Source organism: Antechinus flavipes, chromosome 5, assembly GCF_016432865.1.
Source record: "Antechinus flavipes isolate AdamAnt ecotype Samford, QLD, Australia chromosome 5, AdamAnt_v2, whole genome shotgun sequence".
NCBI classification, from domain to species: Eukaryota; Metazoa; Chordata; class Mammalia; order Dasyuromorphia; family Dasyuridae; genus Antechinus; species Antechinus flavipes.
Window position 1 is genome coordinate 78,532,575 of NC_067402.1, and position 16,471 is coordinate 78,549,045.

General features: G+C 35.4%; 1 protein-coding gene across 2 annotated transcripts in view; it reads right to left on the reverse strand.

The window, feature by feature from the left end:
- Positions 1–8,650, reverse strand: part of WDR37 (WD repeat domain 37) — a 108,282-nt gene extending 99,632 nt beyond the window's left edge. Inside the window, exon 1 of one of the 2 annotated variants that reach the window (XM_052000430.1) lies at positions 8,225–8,650. The gene's annotated coding sequence lies outside the window, so the exon portion shown is untranslated. Of the gene's footprint in view, positions 1–7,025; positions 8,077–8,224 lie in introns of those variants that run through there. The other variant, XM_052000429.1, reaches the window with a different exon arrangement.
- Positions 8,651–16,471: the final 7,821 nt, after the last annotated feature.

Here is a 16,471-nt window from a genome sequence, read left to right on the forward strand (position 1 = left end):
GATACTAACTCCTTTTCAAAACTATTTCTGATATGTCTAGTTATATTCTTTAACTCCAGAAATTATTTTTTATTTGCTAATCTTGTAAATTCATCCCTTCAAGAAAATGTAAGCTCCTTGATTAGAGAACTGTACAGATCTGTCTTTTATATCCTGGGGGCTAATACAATGCTCATACATAGTATCCATCTAAACATTTATTGAAATGAATTGAAAAATTCATTCAATTTCCAATTTATCTAAATACTGAGGAAGATATTAGAAAGAGCAACAGCTCTGAAATTAGGGAATTTGGATTCAAATGCTAACTACACCATTAAGATCCTGAGTAAATCACTAATATCTCAATTTCCTCATTAGTGAAAGAAGGAGACTGGGCTGGAGAAAATCAATGCTTAGCTAAGTTTTAATGATTCTTGCAGCTCTACTTCTAAAATCCTCAGATATTTATTACTACATATGACAATATCTGAAAATGCTAAGAGAGCAACTACATTCAGATGGCTATTACAAAGCTTAAGTAAATATGGATCCAAAAAAAAAAAAAACTGTAAGAATACCATATATAATTAGAGTATAGAATAATTATCTGGAAACATGGAAAACAGAAAGATTTCCAAACCAAATCCTCCTAGACTTCCAAAGCCATCTGCCTAACTAAAACGGAAACAATTTTTTAAAAATTTCAAAAACTAACACACTATCTTTAGACCTGCATATAATTTTTAAGCCATATTTTAAGGAAAACCATTATTATATGAAGGAAAAACCCTTTCCTTTAAAAAAAAAAGTATTTTATTAGAAATGTTCCTAATCTAAAAGCCACAGGCTAATATCCCAGAATTATAACTTCTTTTGCCCTGCAGAAAAAAATGTTTTTCTTCTTAAAAAAATATAATCTCTAATTTCCCTCACAACTCTAAATTAAATGTTTATTATTCCTTTCCTTCCTCCTAAATTTTTTAATCCTATCACTTTTTAATATCTGCTCAACAGATACACTTACAAAGATTTACAAAATTTTAAAAAAAATTAAAAACATAAATTAACGTTTTCTAATTTTTCACACCTTTCTTCAAGCCTCTCTGGATTCCATGCTTTTTTCCCCCCTTGTCAAGTACACTTGTTGGATCTTCTAACTTCCTTCAAGTTTCACCTTCTTAACTAACTCAGTACTTTCCCTCTGAAATTACTCCCAATTTATTCTAAATATATACATATTTTGTCTCTACATAGGTATTTACATGTTTTCCTCATTAGTTTGGGAGTTCCCTGATAACAGGGACAGTCTCTGCCAAGGCAGAGGGTAGGTTCACAATAAATACTTATTAATCTTTTCTACAAAAAAAGATAATGGATTCAATGGGAAGGAAACATAATTTTTGTGGACTCAATTATATAGTTATGAATGAAGGGTATGTTACAAAGTTGATAAAATATTTCCTAAAAGTGATTCCTTTTCTCCCCAATAATATCAAATTAATCATCAAATTATTTCATTGGTCCTTCAAAACCTGTCCAATACATCCTCTTCTTTCCATCTCCAAGATCTCCAACCTAGTTCAGATCCTTCTTACCTCATTCTTGAATAATCCATCAATAAACATTCATCAATCACCTACTACTTGCCAGGAACTACACTAAATTCTGGGGATACAAAAAGAAGCAAAGTACAGCCCTTACCCTCAAAGAATTCATAGTCTAACAGAAAAGACAACATGCAAACAGATATAAACCCATATCAAGCTATAAAAGGGATAAATAGGATTTAATTACCAGAGGGAAGGTAATGAAATTAAAACAGATAAGACAAAGATAGGAAGTTCAGCAGTCAGAGCAAAGGAAGGAGAGCATTCTAGGTAACACAGAAAGCCGCTAAAGTTCGAGGATAGGAGAATGGGGTTGTCAGGATCAGATCTACATTTTAGAAAAACCACTTTAGTGAATGAATAGAGAACCGGGTAGGGAGAGACTTAAAGCCAGCAGACACACTAGCAGGCTATCTCAAAAATCTAGGTGTGAGGTAATAAGAGTTTATGGTAGAGTGGGGACAATGTCCAAATATAAAAGGCAGCATTTTTCAGAGATGTTGAAAAGATGCAAATGACAGGTCTTGGCAACAACTTGGAAAGGGGGAAAAGTTTGAAAGATAGTAAGGAAGCCACGATGGCTCCTAGCCTGAGAATAAGAGGGACCAATAATAAAGAAGTAGAGGTTAGAGGGGAGAAAGGATATAGTTTAGGGGAAAGAGAATTAGTTCCAGATAACTGAAGATGCAAGAAGAATAAATTGTCTTTTTCTATTCTTCCCCAATTCATAATGGATTATCCTTCAAAACATTAAATTTATAACACTACTTTGAATATGTTAACAATTTAAAGGTAACCCATCATTCTGAAAAAGACAACTTGGATAATGTTTAATTTATATTCACAGCATTTATTGATCAAATATTTATCAAGCTCTTACTATGTACAAGGAAAGCACAAGGCTAGATCTGAAGAGACTGCTGGAGCCACTGCAGAGAGACTACTGTGTATGGAGTCAGAAAGATCCAAAGTCAAATTCAGTGTTAGACATTTATCAGCATATCATTTTTAATTCAGGGTACGCTACTATCATATCAAGGAAAAGCTCCTTCTGTATGTGAGAGAGAGGAGAGACAGTAGAGAGGAGAAAGGAGAGAGGAGAGAGAGAATTTTCTTGTAAATTCCTCTAAAAGGTTAAGATTCCAGAATTGCTAGTTATGTTGCCTTGGTTTCCTTTACTGGCCTTCAATTTCCTCAAATACAAAATGAGTATTTTGAAAAAGATTATCACTAAGGCTCCTTCTAGTTCTAAATTTGGTCTCATATTTATTACCTATTTAATCTTCAAGAAAAGTAGTTGATTATTGAGATTCAGCATCATTATTTTTTCTAAATTACAGATGCAAGAATAACAGGAAAAAAAAAACCTGCTTTTTGCTTTGCCTCAATACTAAACTATAAAAACCTATAGTAGTATTTAGTTCATCTAGAAAGCTTCAATGGCATTTAAATTTCAAATGAATTACAACTGTTTTATCTAATAAAATATTAAAATTTTTAATTTCCAATTAATACCTAAATCACCTTATCAACTATTAATCCATTAACCTAAATGCCTGTGACTAATATTTAATAGAGGAGAGACTGAAGTAAATCAGTTGCAAAACTAAAAAGTGAAATCACACTCTTTACATGCTTTTTCAAACCTATAATTCAGAATAATTCTTTAAAAAATTGAAAGCCACACTTTCCAAAGAGAATTAGCATTCCTCAGAAAGGCCTGGAGAGACTTGCATGAACTGATGCTGAGTGAAATGAGCAGGACCAGGAGATCATTATATACTTCAACAACAACACTATATGATGATCAATTCTGATGACTGTGGCTCTCTTCAACAATGAAATGAACCAAATCAGTTCCAATAGAGCAGCAATGAATTGAACCAGCTACACTCAGCGAAAGAACTCTGGGAGATGACTATGAACCACTACAAAGAATTCCCAATCCCTCTATTTTTGTCCACCTGCATTTTTTATTTCCTTCACAGGCTAACTGTATACTATTTCAAGTCCAATTCTCTCTGTACAGCAAAATAACTGTTTGGACATTTATACAAATATTATATTTAATTTATACTTTAAGATATTTAACATATATTGATCAACCTGCCATCTGGAGGATGGGGGAAAGGAGGGGAAAAGTTGGAACAAAAGGTTTTGCAATTGTCAATGCTGAAAAATTACACATGCGTATATCTTGTAAATAAAAAGCTATAATAATAATTTTTAAAAAGAGAGAATTAATGGTATTCACTTACTTGCTGCAAGAGTTCGAGATCCCAAAAAACATGAGTCTAGTTTTTTTTAATTCAAATAAACACTTCTTTCAAGTCACTAAAACTTATCTTTCTCGAAAGATGGCTACCTCCAAATTACTGAAAACAATGAACTTAATTGAAAACAAATTAAAATAACACCTGCCTTCTGGAGCCTTAGTTTACATAGTCTTGATCAGCCAAGTGGCATTAACAACATTTATATTTTGAATTTAACATTTTAAAGTATCTATCATATCCTAGGCACTGAGAAATAAAACTTTTAGATAAAGCAGAGCCTCTGACTTTATGGGGTTTTCAATCTGTGGGAACAGGATGGAAACATATATACAAGATATTGGAACACAACATCATGCATATTAATTATATTATAGAATAAACCAAATGTCAAGTGAAGTTCAAAGGAGGAAAAAAAAAAACATAACTGCCTAATACAGAAGGTACAGGAAATAAGAGCAAATTGTTACCTAAAATGAGTCTTAAAGGATGGGCAGAATTTTTTAAAAAGGCAAGATGAGACAAGAAAGACATTTCATGCACATAAGATGAAAGATATAGAGGAAGAAGGTACCTCATAGGAAACCAGTCCAAAGTTCAAATAACCAAGATCTGAATCCAATTCTTATAATTCCAAATCCAAACACTTTCCACAATTACAAGAGCAAAGTCTGGATAGATTTAAGGTGACTTCAACTTATTAAGAGATTTGAATCAAGGGCTAAAGAATTTGAACTTTATTTGGTAGCTAAGAGGGAACCACTGAAGTTTACTAAACTTAGGAAGTTAGGAGCTGAAAGGACTTTGGAGATCAGAGAATCATAAAGAGATGGACATGACCAAAGGGGATATCTCATTTTACAGAGAAAAGAGGCTCAAAAAGGTTGACAATAGGTAATGTATAAGAGGCAAGATTTAAATTGGGATCCTGTGACAGCAAACCAAGTTCCTAGTGTACCAAATTGCTTCTAGTCCACTTCTTCTTCTAGACCACTGATCCCCAAATTCTTCCAATGAACCTCTCATTAGTAAAAAAAAAAAAAAAAAAAAAAAAAAAAAAAAAAGGGGGGGGGGGGGAGTTATCCAGTACACTTCCTCCAAATTTTAATTTATTTATAAATTATATATAATGTATATGTATGTAGAACTGCAATAACTATGCAAATTACAAAACTTATACAAAAATAAAAATTAAAAGATGAGATAAAAGAGAATAACTTGAAAATATATTATTTGTTAATAATTCAAAAATGTTTTTGCACTCCATAAAAAATTGTTATAACAGGGACAGCATGGCCAGGACTCTTTATTTACTGCTGTTTACTGCACACAGTATATGATGCCTGCACCATAACTGAATCTATCCAAAAATGAGCTAGGAGGTGAAGTAGAAATAAACTACGGAGCAAATTGAGTATTTTCTCTGAAAAACTACTGGTATGAATGCATGGATCACTATAAACCTGTAGCTTAAGAGAAATAAAGCCCCTGCAGAGCCACAAGAGGTCAGATGTAGAAAGTGTTAGTAAAGGAGTAGATTAGAGAAAAATGCATTAAGGTTATGATAAATTCTTTGGAGACACTTGGTTATCTAGGGGAGCCTGGGGTAAGATTCATATCCTCCCCTAAAATTGTATGGAGAAGGAATGAGGGTTATTCAGCATACTCCCTAGGGGTTATAATCAAACCCAAAGAAGGGCCTGGCCACCATTTTAGAGCACTGATCTAGAATATCGTCATTTACATCAATCTTCTCATTTTAAACTGGGGCCCAGAAACGTTATGTTATTTGCCCATAGTCAACAAGGGTAGAGATAATAAATAAACTCAATCCCTCTGTAATCATCACTTGCTAACGTTTATAATAATCTCTAAATATTTACAAAGCACTTTACTCTCAAACATTCAAAGAAACAGGTGGCTACGAAAAGTAGCCATTCTACAAGAGAAGGAACTTGCGTCTCATTAAGATGAAATGATTATGCTATAATTATGTAGTTACTAAGTGTTAAAGTATAATAAAAATCAGATTCACAGTTCTTGATTCCAAACTGTATTCTTTCTACTTCTGCCCTGCATAACCAAACTGACTATATTTTTGCAAAACTAAGTTTTACAGTGGAAATATGAACAATTGTTTAGTGAGAGAAGAAAGCAAAGCACTGTGTGGTAAAACATTTCCATATAAATGATTTTATAGGAACCTCACAAAACTTGTGAGGTAATCAAGGCAAACATTTACACATTTTATTTAACTGATGAGGAAGTGGAAGCTTATCAGAAGGAGTAACTTCCCCAATGTCACATAGTTCATAAGCTACATAGCAGTCACTAAAAAACAACCCAGATCTTCTGGTTCCAAGTACAGTGTGTTTTGCACTGCACGTAGCTATTTCTCCAACGTGTAAATGGCCATTAGGACTGGTTCAACACATGTTAAGTGAAGGAATGAAATCAAAACACGTACACTTTCAATGATCACCTAACCTCTCAGGGCTGCAAGCAAACCTGAGGCGAAGGTACCAAAGTGTCACCAATTGAGCCCCTAGCCCTCGACTGCATAAAAAACTATTCCTCAAAAATAACATGCGCAAGTTGGTCTATTACAATGGAACAAGCCAACCAGGGTTTGGTTCTTGTTCTTTTTGTTCCTAGGGACTTCTCCGGTCTTTTTGAGATAAACTGCGAGTCAAAGACGGAAGGAAGACCTTCAAGAGGGGAATAAGGGCCTGCTGATGGAAGCGCGGCCTGGAATCTGGGCTCACTGGTGAATTGTTCAACAGCTGCCACACCACTGACAGACGCCGCGCTTCCTGCCCTAAAGTCCCAGGAGACACAGCATCAAGGACCTGCCCCAGAGCCTGTGGAGAGGCGGGGATGCATCCGGTGCCCACGTCAGGGCACGTCCCACCCTACAAGCGGTGAAGACCCCTCCCCACCACTCAGGGTGTAAACTCGAAGGGAAGTTGAGGTCAAGAAACCCAGCGGCTCCCGTACCGCCTTCTCGAGGGGGCGGGGGGGCTCTAGTCTGGAAAATGGCGGCTACTCTCACAGGGGCCGAGGGTGGCTACGAGCACCTAAGACGAGCGGAGTCCGCATCCCCGGGGCGTGGAGAGGCCCGGACGGAAGCAGGCTCCTGCCCTCCCGGGGAAGCCGCTCTCACCTGTCAGAGCCGCCTAGGGGCCTCGCGCCGCTTTTGCTGTCGCCGCCGCCGCTACCCGCTCACAGCCAGCCACGGGCTCCTTCGCCACCAGCCCCCGCTACTCTCAGCGACCGCACCACACGTGAGCCGACCTAGCAAGAACTAGAGGCGGCGAAAAAGCGGCGAAGCCACGGAACCTAACCCGGTGATTGAAGTAGACAGACACGGGACGATCACTCCCCTTCGGTCCAACCCCTAGCTGCCTCACACTTCCGGTAGTGCCGGAAGTCCCGCCCATCCGTCTCCATCCTGTCTCCATAGAGAAGGGAGTTGGCGGCGTGCCCTGCGCACCGAGGCCCCGTTAGGCGGATCCTAGCTTCCCCTGGACGTGCAGGAGCCTGGGGATGGGAAGGAAGGAGGAACAAACGAAAAACAGTTTGTGACTAGTTGATTGAATGGCAGTGTCTGATGTGGCGTAGAACATTACACCAGGATAGAGCTCGTAAACTTTTCCCCTATCACCGGGTCAGCCCGGCCTTGAGCATCGGTGCGGGACCCGAGACTTAAAGTTGGATCCAGGAATCAAACAAAGCCTCCGCAAAGGGCGCGCTCTGTGACGCCCCCTGCTGGCAGCATGGCAGCGCCCCGTAAATCTCCCCGCCTTTGGGCTGGAGTGGAATCATTTCTGCACTGTGGCTCTGAGGATCTCTGGCCAGCGCCCATTTAATTTTACAAACTCTGGGAGATGATGAAATGGAATGGGAACGCACAACTCTCCAGGTCAAGTTTAATTAATTCATGGCTGAACTCCAAAATACAATGCCTCTGGCCTCCATTCCTATCCCTCCGCACTCCCCACCCCCACTCTATCCCTGAATAATAAACTAAAAAATCCTTTCTGATCCGTTCGTCAATCAATATTTATTAAGCATTTAAGGGCTAGAGACTGTGTTAAGTGCTGGTGATGCAAAGAAAAACAAAAAGCTCATCCCTGACCTCAAGGAGCTCACATTATTACTTTTGTCTCTTGTCTTTGTCTCACCCACACATCACACATACACACATATGCACATGTACACACACACACACACACACACACACACACACACACACAGAGAAATACACCTTTGAAATAGCCAAGTTCTTAGATTTAAAAAAAAAATTGTTAGCATTTGTTAAACCATAAAACCCAGAATTGACCCACTCTGGAAGATACTCACCGCAGTGACTTGAAGTGATGTTCCAAGATCAAGCAGGTTTCAAGTCCATCTGTCTTAAAAACAAAAACAAAAACAAAAAAAAAAAAACAAAAAAAAAAAAAAAGACCAATCTATGAAGAACTGGTTAGAGGAGAGAGAGACAGACAAAGAGGGAAAGGGAGAGGGATTTAAGATTCAGATTCAATTGTATTGTTCATAGCTGTTTAATCAGTTTCTGAAGCTTTAAGATCGAAGCTGTTTAGAAGGGGTTTCTTTGCCATGAACCTCTCCAGTGATAGAGATGAGTAGGCGTGCTGTGTGATTTGGCTGCAATGAGGCCTTATGGAGATAGAACTATTAATATTTCAGCTTATCTGCAGAAGATGACTCATCTAGTTTCCTTTCTGAAAGATTTGATCACCATTGGCTAGAAGGAAAAGGCAAAATCAGCTGTTCTCCGTGAAAGGTGGAACCTAAATTGCTGGATTTTTCCCCCCTTGGATATTTTAGATGGAATATGGAATGACCTGAAGTCGTTACACAACTAGCAGTCATCCTCAGCTACAAATAAAATTCTGAGCAAACCTTTAGGATTTATAAAGGTAGACTTTAAATTGCATATAACAAAAAGTATTTTCCTTCTTTTATGAGGTATTTCTCGATGAAAGTCAAAATTCTGTCTTGCAAAAGGTGAAGCTCAGGAATCATACTTAAAAGGCAGCTGTAATGAAATATGTAAATGCCTTAGTCTCAGATGACAAAGATGTGGGTTCAGAGATTTACCCGAACTTGTTTCTTGGGAAGGTGAAATAAAAGAGCTTTTATTATGCTGCAATAGAGATTGCTGTTATAGTTAACTAAGACAACAAAAAGAGAATTGATTCAAGATCCTTGTATTAGGTCAAAAGTTTTATCTAATCAAAACCTTCACACTTTATCTGCCTAACACAAGAGTTAGCACAGATTAAAACATTGGAAAGATACACATTTTTTCTTTGCCTAAATGTTTTATGGGCATTGAGATAACTTGGCCTAAATGACTCTAGATTGGAGTGCTATATCATTATAACCATAATATCAAAAAATAGAAAATTTACATTTATCACAAGAAAATCCAATTTCATAATTAAAACTTGGATTATACTGTGGAGACTCAAGTGATGGAATAATATGTATTGAACAATAAGGATTTTTTAATTATTTAATATATTATTTTCTCCCAATTACATGTAACAATTTTAACATTCTTTTTTCAAATTTTAAGTTCCAAATTCTCTTCCTCCTTCCCTCCCCTCCCTGGATACAATAAGCTTTTTTTGAAGTATAATAATAAGAAATATCATCAGATAGTCCTATAATCATAGTCTGAAAAAAACTTTTTATTTTGCCACTAATTTCCTGTGTGGCATCTAAGTGCTTGAAGAACCTAGAGTCAGGAAAACTCATCTTCCTGAGTTCTAATATGGCTACAAACACTTGACGGCTGTATGATCCTGGACAGATCATGGATATAACCCTATTTGCCTCAGTCTCCTCATCTGTAAAATGGTCTGAAGAAAATGGCAAACCACTCCAGTATGTTTGCCAAGAAAACCCTAAATGGGGTGATGAAAAGTCAGGCACAACAACAATTTCTTGTATGCCCTTTGGACAACTTATTTCACTTCTATAGAGTTCAATATTCTCATCTTTAAAATAATGGCATCAATGGATTTATAAGGCCCCTTCTAGTTCTAAAATACTTTGTTCCTACACTTCCTTTTGCAACAGAGACCAATAATTTACCTAAGATTAATATAGTTTTTAAAATTAATTTCATTTTTATAATTTTTGAGGAATTTTCAGAATTTACTATAATCTGAAGAATTTAGGTATCCAGATTAAAAATCATAAAGTGAAATCACTGATTAATGAGCCAGAAATGCACAATGAAGCTAACTGGATTTTAGGTCAGTGCTAAAGACTATGTTGACATTCCCAACCATAAAATAGTTATTGATTAAATGTGTTCAGCAATATTAAATATATGCCATTTATTTATCTCACCCAGTCTGTAAGATAGACTGAAAAAGTCTGAGATATTCAGTGAAATAAATTAATTTCTGGCATGGAGTTCCCTGTGCTGCCATCAATTTTACATCAATTCATTTTGTTATATGCACTCAACACTTATGTATTCAGCCTGCACTACATTTCATCTGTTGATCCAGCTTAAGTTTCTAGACAAGGAGCTATATTTAGAGATCACTATCTCTTGTAAATTAGATTGCAGGATATTTAAGTAAGCACATATATGTATATATCTCAAGTGAGATTATAAATTTCACAAGGCAGGGGCTTTTCAATTTTTTGTAAAACAGAACCTACAAGAAAACACCTTGCAGTCATAATTATTCTTGTATGACCCGACTGGTTCTATCCTATCATGCCTAAATATACTGTGTGTGTATGCATATATCTAATGGGGAATAAGATCTGGATCACTGTTCCAATCTGGAACACTATTTTAATTCAGCTTCTAAACTAACTTGGCATATTCAATTCTAATATAAATCTTCAGAGCAACTGCAAACTGACCCATTCTCTCCAGTAGTTAGTTTAGATCCCGGGAGAACTTACTACCATGGTAGCCCTTTTTATACCTGAAGCATCTCTAGTCTTTTTAATGGATCATGAGCCTACACCATTCTCATTGCTTGTTTCTAATTTGCATGGATGCCATAAGAACAAAGAACTAAGAAAAAACAGGTAAAGAGGACTAGAAGCAGGCATAATATAAGGAAAAACTTTCCAACAATTAGAATTATCCTAAAAGTGAATTGGCTGCCCTAGGAGATAGTGGGTTCCCCTTCACTGGAGAACTTAAAAACTAGATCAAAGTTTCTTAAACTCTGATTCACAACTCCTATGGGGATCGTGAAATTATGATTATCAGTAAATGTTTGATTGGCATACCTATTTTATGTATTTATATAACTAGAGTCACATAATTTTTCACAAAAAGGAGTTGTGAGTGAAAAGAGTTTCTAAGTCCTGGGCTAGATGACCAAGGTTTATTAGAACAAGAATTCTTAATCTGGGGTGCACTGAGCCCCAGAGTACATGGCTAGATTTCAAGGAATCTATGAACTTAGAAAGAGGAAAGGAAAATTACATCTTTATTTTTACTAATTTCTAAGATTTAGCATTTCCTTCCATTATGAATGTAGACAACAAAGTAGTATTAGTAATTATGATTTTATTGTCCCTAAAAAAAAAATCACAGGTATCTTTATATCACATTACAGTTGTTGCCCATAATAAAATATCATACTCATTAATACTTAAAAATTAATATGATCAGACTGCCAGAATGCATAGTTTTCCTGTCCACAGACAATTGACCATTGGCTGTCATAACTGGCTATTAAGATGTAGAGACTTCACCAGACTGCCAAGTCTCCCTTCTCTCTCTCTCTGTCTCTCTCTCTCTCTGTCTCTCTCTCTCTCTTTCTCTCTCTCTCTCTCTCTCTCTTCTCTCTCTCTCTCTCTCTCTCTCTCACACACACACACACACACACACACACACACACACACAGAAAGAGAGAAGGATAGAGGAAGGGAAGAAGAGAGAGAGAATAAAAATTTTAAAAATCCTTACAATAGGAAAGTCTTGTTAAGATATTGTACTGGAAAGTTCCTATAATCTCTTCCAATTATAAGATGCTATGATTGTGTGCTATCCATGGTACTGAACAAGACCTGGGAAACTCAAGTAAAACTAGATTGAAACAGCTAACTTTATTGGTTCAAATAACGAATCCCATGAAGTATCTAAATTGTTCTGATTCATACTCTTTAAAGTTATAATTACATGTAAAATATGATAATGCTGACAGCCCAGTATTCAATGAAAAAATTTGAAATTTTTATCCAATGCAATTTTTTGGTCTGTTTCTTCTTTCACAACATAATACAGCAATATTTTATATGATCGCACATGTTTAACCTATGTCAGATTTCTTACTATATCAGGGAAGGGGAAAGAGGGAAAAAGAAGGAGAGCATTTAAATTTTTAAATTTTGAAATAAATGTTTAAAATTATCTTAAGTGTAATTAGGAAAAATAAAATATTATTTAAAAAACAAAGAATAAAGGAAGCTTTTATTAAAAAAAAAAAAAAAAAGCAATAGGGATGGTACCAGGATATAGAAAGTGACAGAATATTTGAGAGAGTGAGGATATGACTGAGGTTACAATCTATTGGAGAGGAGGGGGAAAGAACACATGTAAAGAGGTTGGTTTCTACATTCTAAATAAAGAAGATTATTAACATTAAATTACTATATACAGTATAGTATTGTCAGTTCAATAGAGCTACAAGAGAGGGAGTTATCAGTGCTGACTAGAAGTCATTTCAATGAGTAGGTGAGATGAAAGCTGGCATAAAAAAGGAAGAGTAGAATTTAGAGTAGATGTAAGGATCCCCACATCAAAACCAACTTTCTCTTTTTACTATTAAGAGATACCCTGTTTTCCAGAGCTAAGGCCCAGCAAGCAAGCTATGTCCTGAGGTTGATATAACAGTTCTTTACACTCACCTTCTAGTTCAGCAAAATATAAGAATTGTTTCATACCAGCATGAGATGGTCCCTGAGCTCAAATACCTGCAGAAACCATGTTCTGATCATAAAGCTGTTATGAATCAAACATGTTTCATTGTTGCTGTGACCCTTCATTGTCAAAACTATAGCTCACCGAATAGCCATTAGTATGTATGTGTATGTATACACCTACACATATATGCATACATTATCTGTATCTATGTGTACGAATGGGTGTATAAGTATGTGAATATATCTTCTTAGTCACACAACTGACAAACATTAAGAATATAAGATATTTATAATTTGTTACCAAAAAAATTTGATTTCAAAGAGTAAAACACGTTTTTAAAAGTCTCTCTTTCACCAATGTCCTGACTGCATACTTGATTAAGGATGCTCTATTATTATCAAGCAAACAAAGTCAAAATACTTATTTGACAGAGGTGGTTGCTACTCTCATAAAAAATGTCCTCCCTGAATCCTAGTAGAATTCTATAGTCGCATACACACAGTACTTCAAGATAGTCATTTTTTTAGATGCTGTTTGAAGATGATTATGCTGGCTGCATTAAACCTCAGAATATTAAATACTATCTTGAATGAAGCCCACAACCGCTTAAAAATGGCTTAACAATCCACATAGAAAAAAATCAAATTATGAAAAATATCTATTTTTCATGTCAACATAGCATTTATTTGTTGTTGTTTATCTTTGATTTCAAAGCAGACCAGGGACATCACAGGGTGATGTTTTGACTTTGGGGTAAATTGAATTTAAATGAGGCCAACTTGCACAAAGCTGTCAGCCTCATTCTCTCTTCCAGAGCTGTTAAAGTTCAGTGGCAGGACAAAAATCAAGCAGCTGGAAATGGCCTGGAGGCAGTAAATGACCTTGGCTTGTCAACATCCAACCCAGCTCTAAGCCCTCCTACTTCATCTGCCTTCAAATGGGGACAAATTTTCATCTGCCCACACGGAAATAGGAAGTCTTCACAAGCTTGGAGTATACAACTCCTAATTCACTGAAGGGTTTGAGGCCTATTGATTATCCTCACCAGGTGTGGCCTGTCTGCCAAAATGGTTTTACCAAGACATGGCTACTGGGCATGCTAAAGTTTCTTGGAGCCACAGGTGAGAATTGGACATTAGGTGAACACCAAAGGTGGATAAGCAAGTCCTGAAAAGGACTCAGCAGGATCTCACCGCAGAGGTCCTTCTTACATATTCCAAACATCTCAGGATTTATTTTGCAGTAATTGTGGTTCTGGGAATGGGGGACAGTAGAAAGGGAAAATCCATGGGAAAACCGTGACAGAAAGTATCTAGAAGGAAGAGCTTTGATGGATATGATAGAAGATTTAGTTGTGAAAAGAATACAGAGAAAGAGAAGAAACCAAATAATTAAAGGAGTTAATAATTAAATGAACAAAGAATGAGAGTCTAGAGTAGGCAGAACGAAGGGATAATGAGGAGAGTAAGAGAAATCCTTTTTGGAAAAGGATACAAAAATTAAATTTAGAAAATGAATGAGCAGAACTAGTTGAAAGAAAGAAGTGTATGGGGAAATCTACTTGACTGAGAAGAAAAAAGAGGAAGAATTATATAATCAGCTAAAAGCTAAAGAGAAAACAAAACTAGTAAACAAAACCCCAAAGGGAAGAGAGTTAAAAAGTAGAAGGGATCTGGGATGAAGGGAATAAAGACAATGGAAACAAAATAAAGTTTAAAGCAAAGTAACTGAAAGATTATGCAAACTATGTTTACAGGAGCAGAAGGGGGGAAACCATAACTTGTTAACTGAATATGCATTTTTAGATATTTAAAAACTAACAAATAAACCTAAAATAAGCCCCCCCCAAAAGAGACTGGAAATATTAAAGAGGAAATAAATTGAAAACAAATAACCATAGAAATGATTAATAAAACTAAGAGCTGGTTCTTTGAAGAGATTAATAAAATTGGATGATTTAACATTAAGGAAAACATAAAATCATATTAAAAACCAAAACATCCAAAACCATGTGATCATCCCAAACGATTTAGAAAAAACCTCTGACAAAATATACTACTCTTTTATGCTAAAAAAAAAAAAAAAAACCTCTCCAAAGTGTCAAATACAAAATACACAAATAGTGAAGCAGACTAGTTACCATATTGAACATATCAAAAATTAATGTTTCACTCTGCATTTTAATCCATTATTTTTTGTCAAAAGGGAGTAGCATTTTTTTTATATAGAGGAACTTTTTTGTAACATCATAAAAAGCATCTGTATAAAACCAAAAGTATCATATGCATTGAGAATAAACTAGAATATTTTTCAATACATATAAGAATGAAACAAAGATGGCCATTCTCTCTACTATTTTTGAGATAATTCAGGAAATACTAACAATAGGAAAAAGACAAGAGAAGGTAAAGAAGAGATAAACCTATTTCTGCTGCCAATATGATGGTTTATTTGGAAAATCCTAGAGAATCAGTAAAGATACTAAATGGGATAATTAATAGCTTCAACAAAGTTTCAAGCTACAAAATAAATCCTTTAAAATCAATATTTCCACATAGTAATAACAAAACACATGAATCAATACTAGAAATGGAAATCTTATTCCACATAACTATATAATGCATAAAATATCTAAGCATCAGTCTCCCAGAGCACACCCAAGACTTGTATAGATTCAATTACAAAATGCTCCTTAAAGAAATAAAGATCAACTTAAACAAGCTGGAGATATATTTTATGCTTTTATGATGGCTAAGAGACATCAAAATAATAAAAATAACAATAGTACCAAAATATACTTTTAATGCTATATTAATGAAATTACCAAGGAGATACTTTGCAGAACTTAATAAACTAACATATTTTGAAAAACAAATTGATAACAAATTATAACATCAATGAAAATGATGAGAAATGGGAACAAAGGAGAAATAGCATTTGTAGAGCTCAAATTATATTAAAAAGCAGCAGCTATCAAAGCTATCTGACATAGAAAGATAGATCAATGGAACAGACTAGATAAGGCAAATAGAAACAATAGAACTCAATTGTCCAGCATTCAATAAAGTGGAAGACATAAATTATTTGAAAAAAACTCCCTATTTAATAAAAACTATGGAGAAAATGACAAATCAGTCTGACAGAATTTAGGCTTAGACTAAAACCTTCTATCACATTACACAATATATTCAAAACAGATACTCAATCTTAATATTAAAGATCAAAAAAAAAAAATTGAAGATTTTCTCTTCACGGAGATGTGAAGATGTTATGAGTAGAAGATGCAGTCTTAACCGAGTAGGAAATAAAGACAATTACAAAAGATCAAATAGTTTTTCTTGAAACTGGAAAATCTTCTGTACAGACAACATAAATACTTTTAGGATAAAAAGTGGTATTATTGGAGGGGAATCTATCAGATTCCTCTGAAAAAAAGTTGGTTCTTAAGAGATATATAAACTCTGTGTGTGTGTGTGTGTGTGTGTGTGTGTGTGTGTGTATGATTGTCATTCTCCAATAACTAATTAAAAGATATGAACAAACAGTTCTCAAAAGAACTACAAAGAATTCATAATCACATGAAAAAATGTTCCAAATCACTAATGACAAGAGAAATGGAAATTTTAAAAAACCCTGTTTCATTTCTGCAACCTTGAAAATGGGCAAAAATG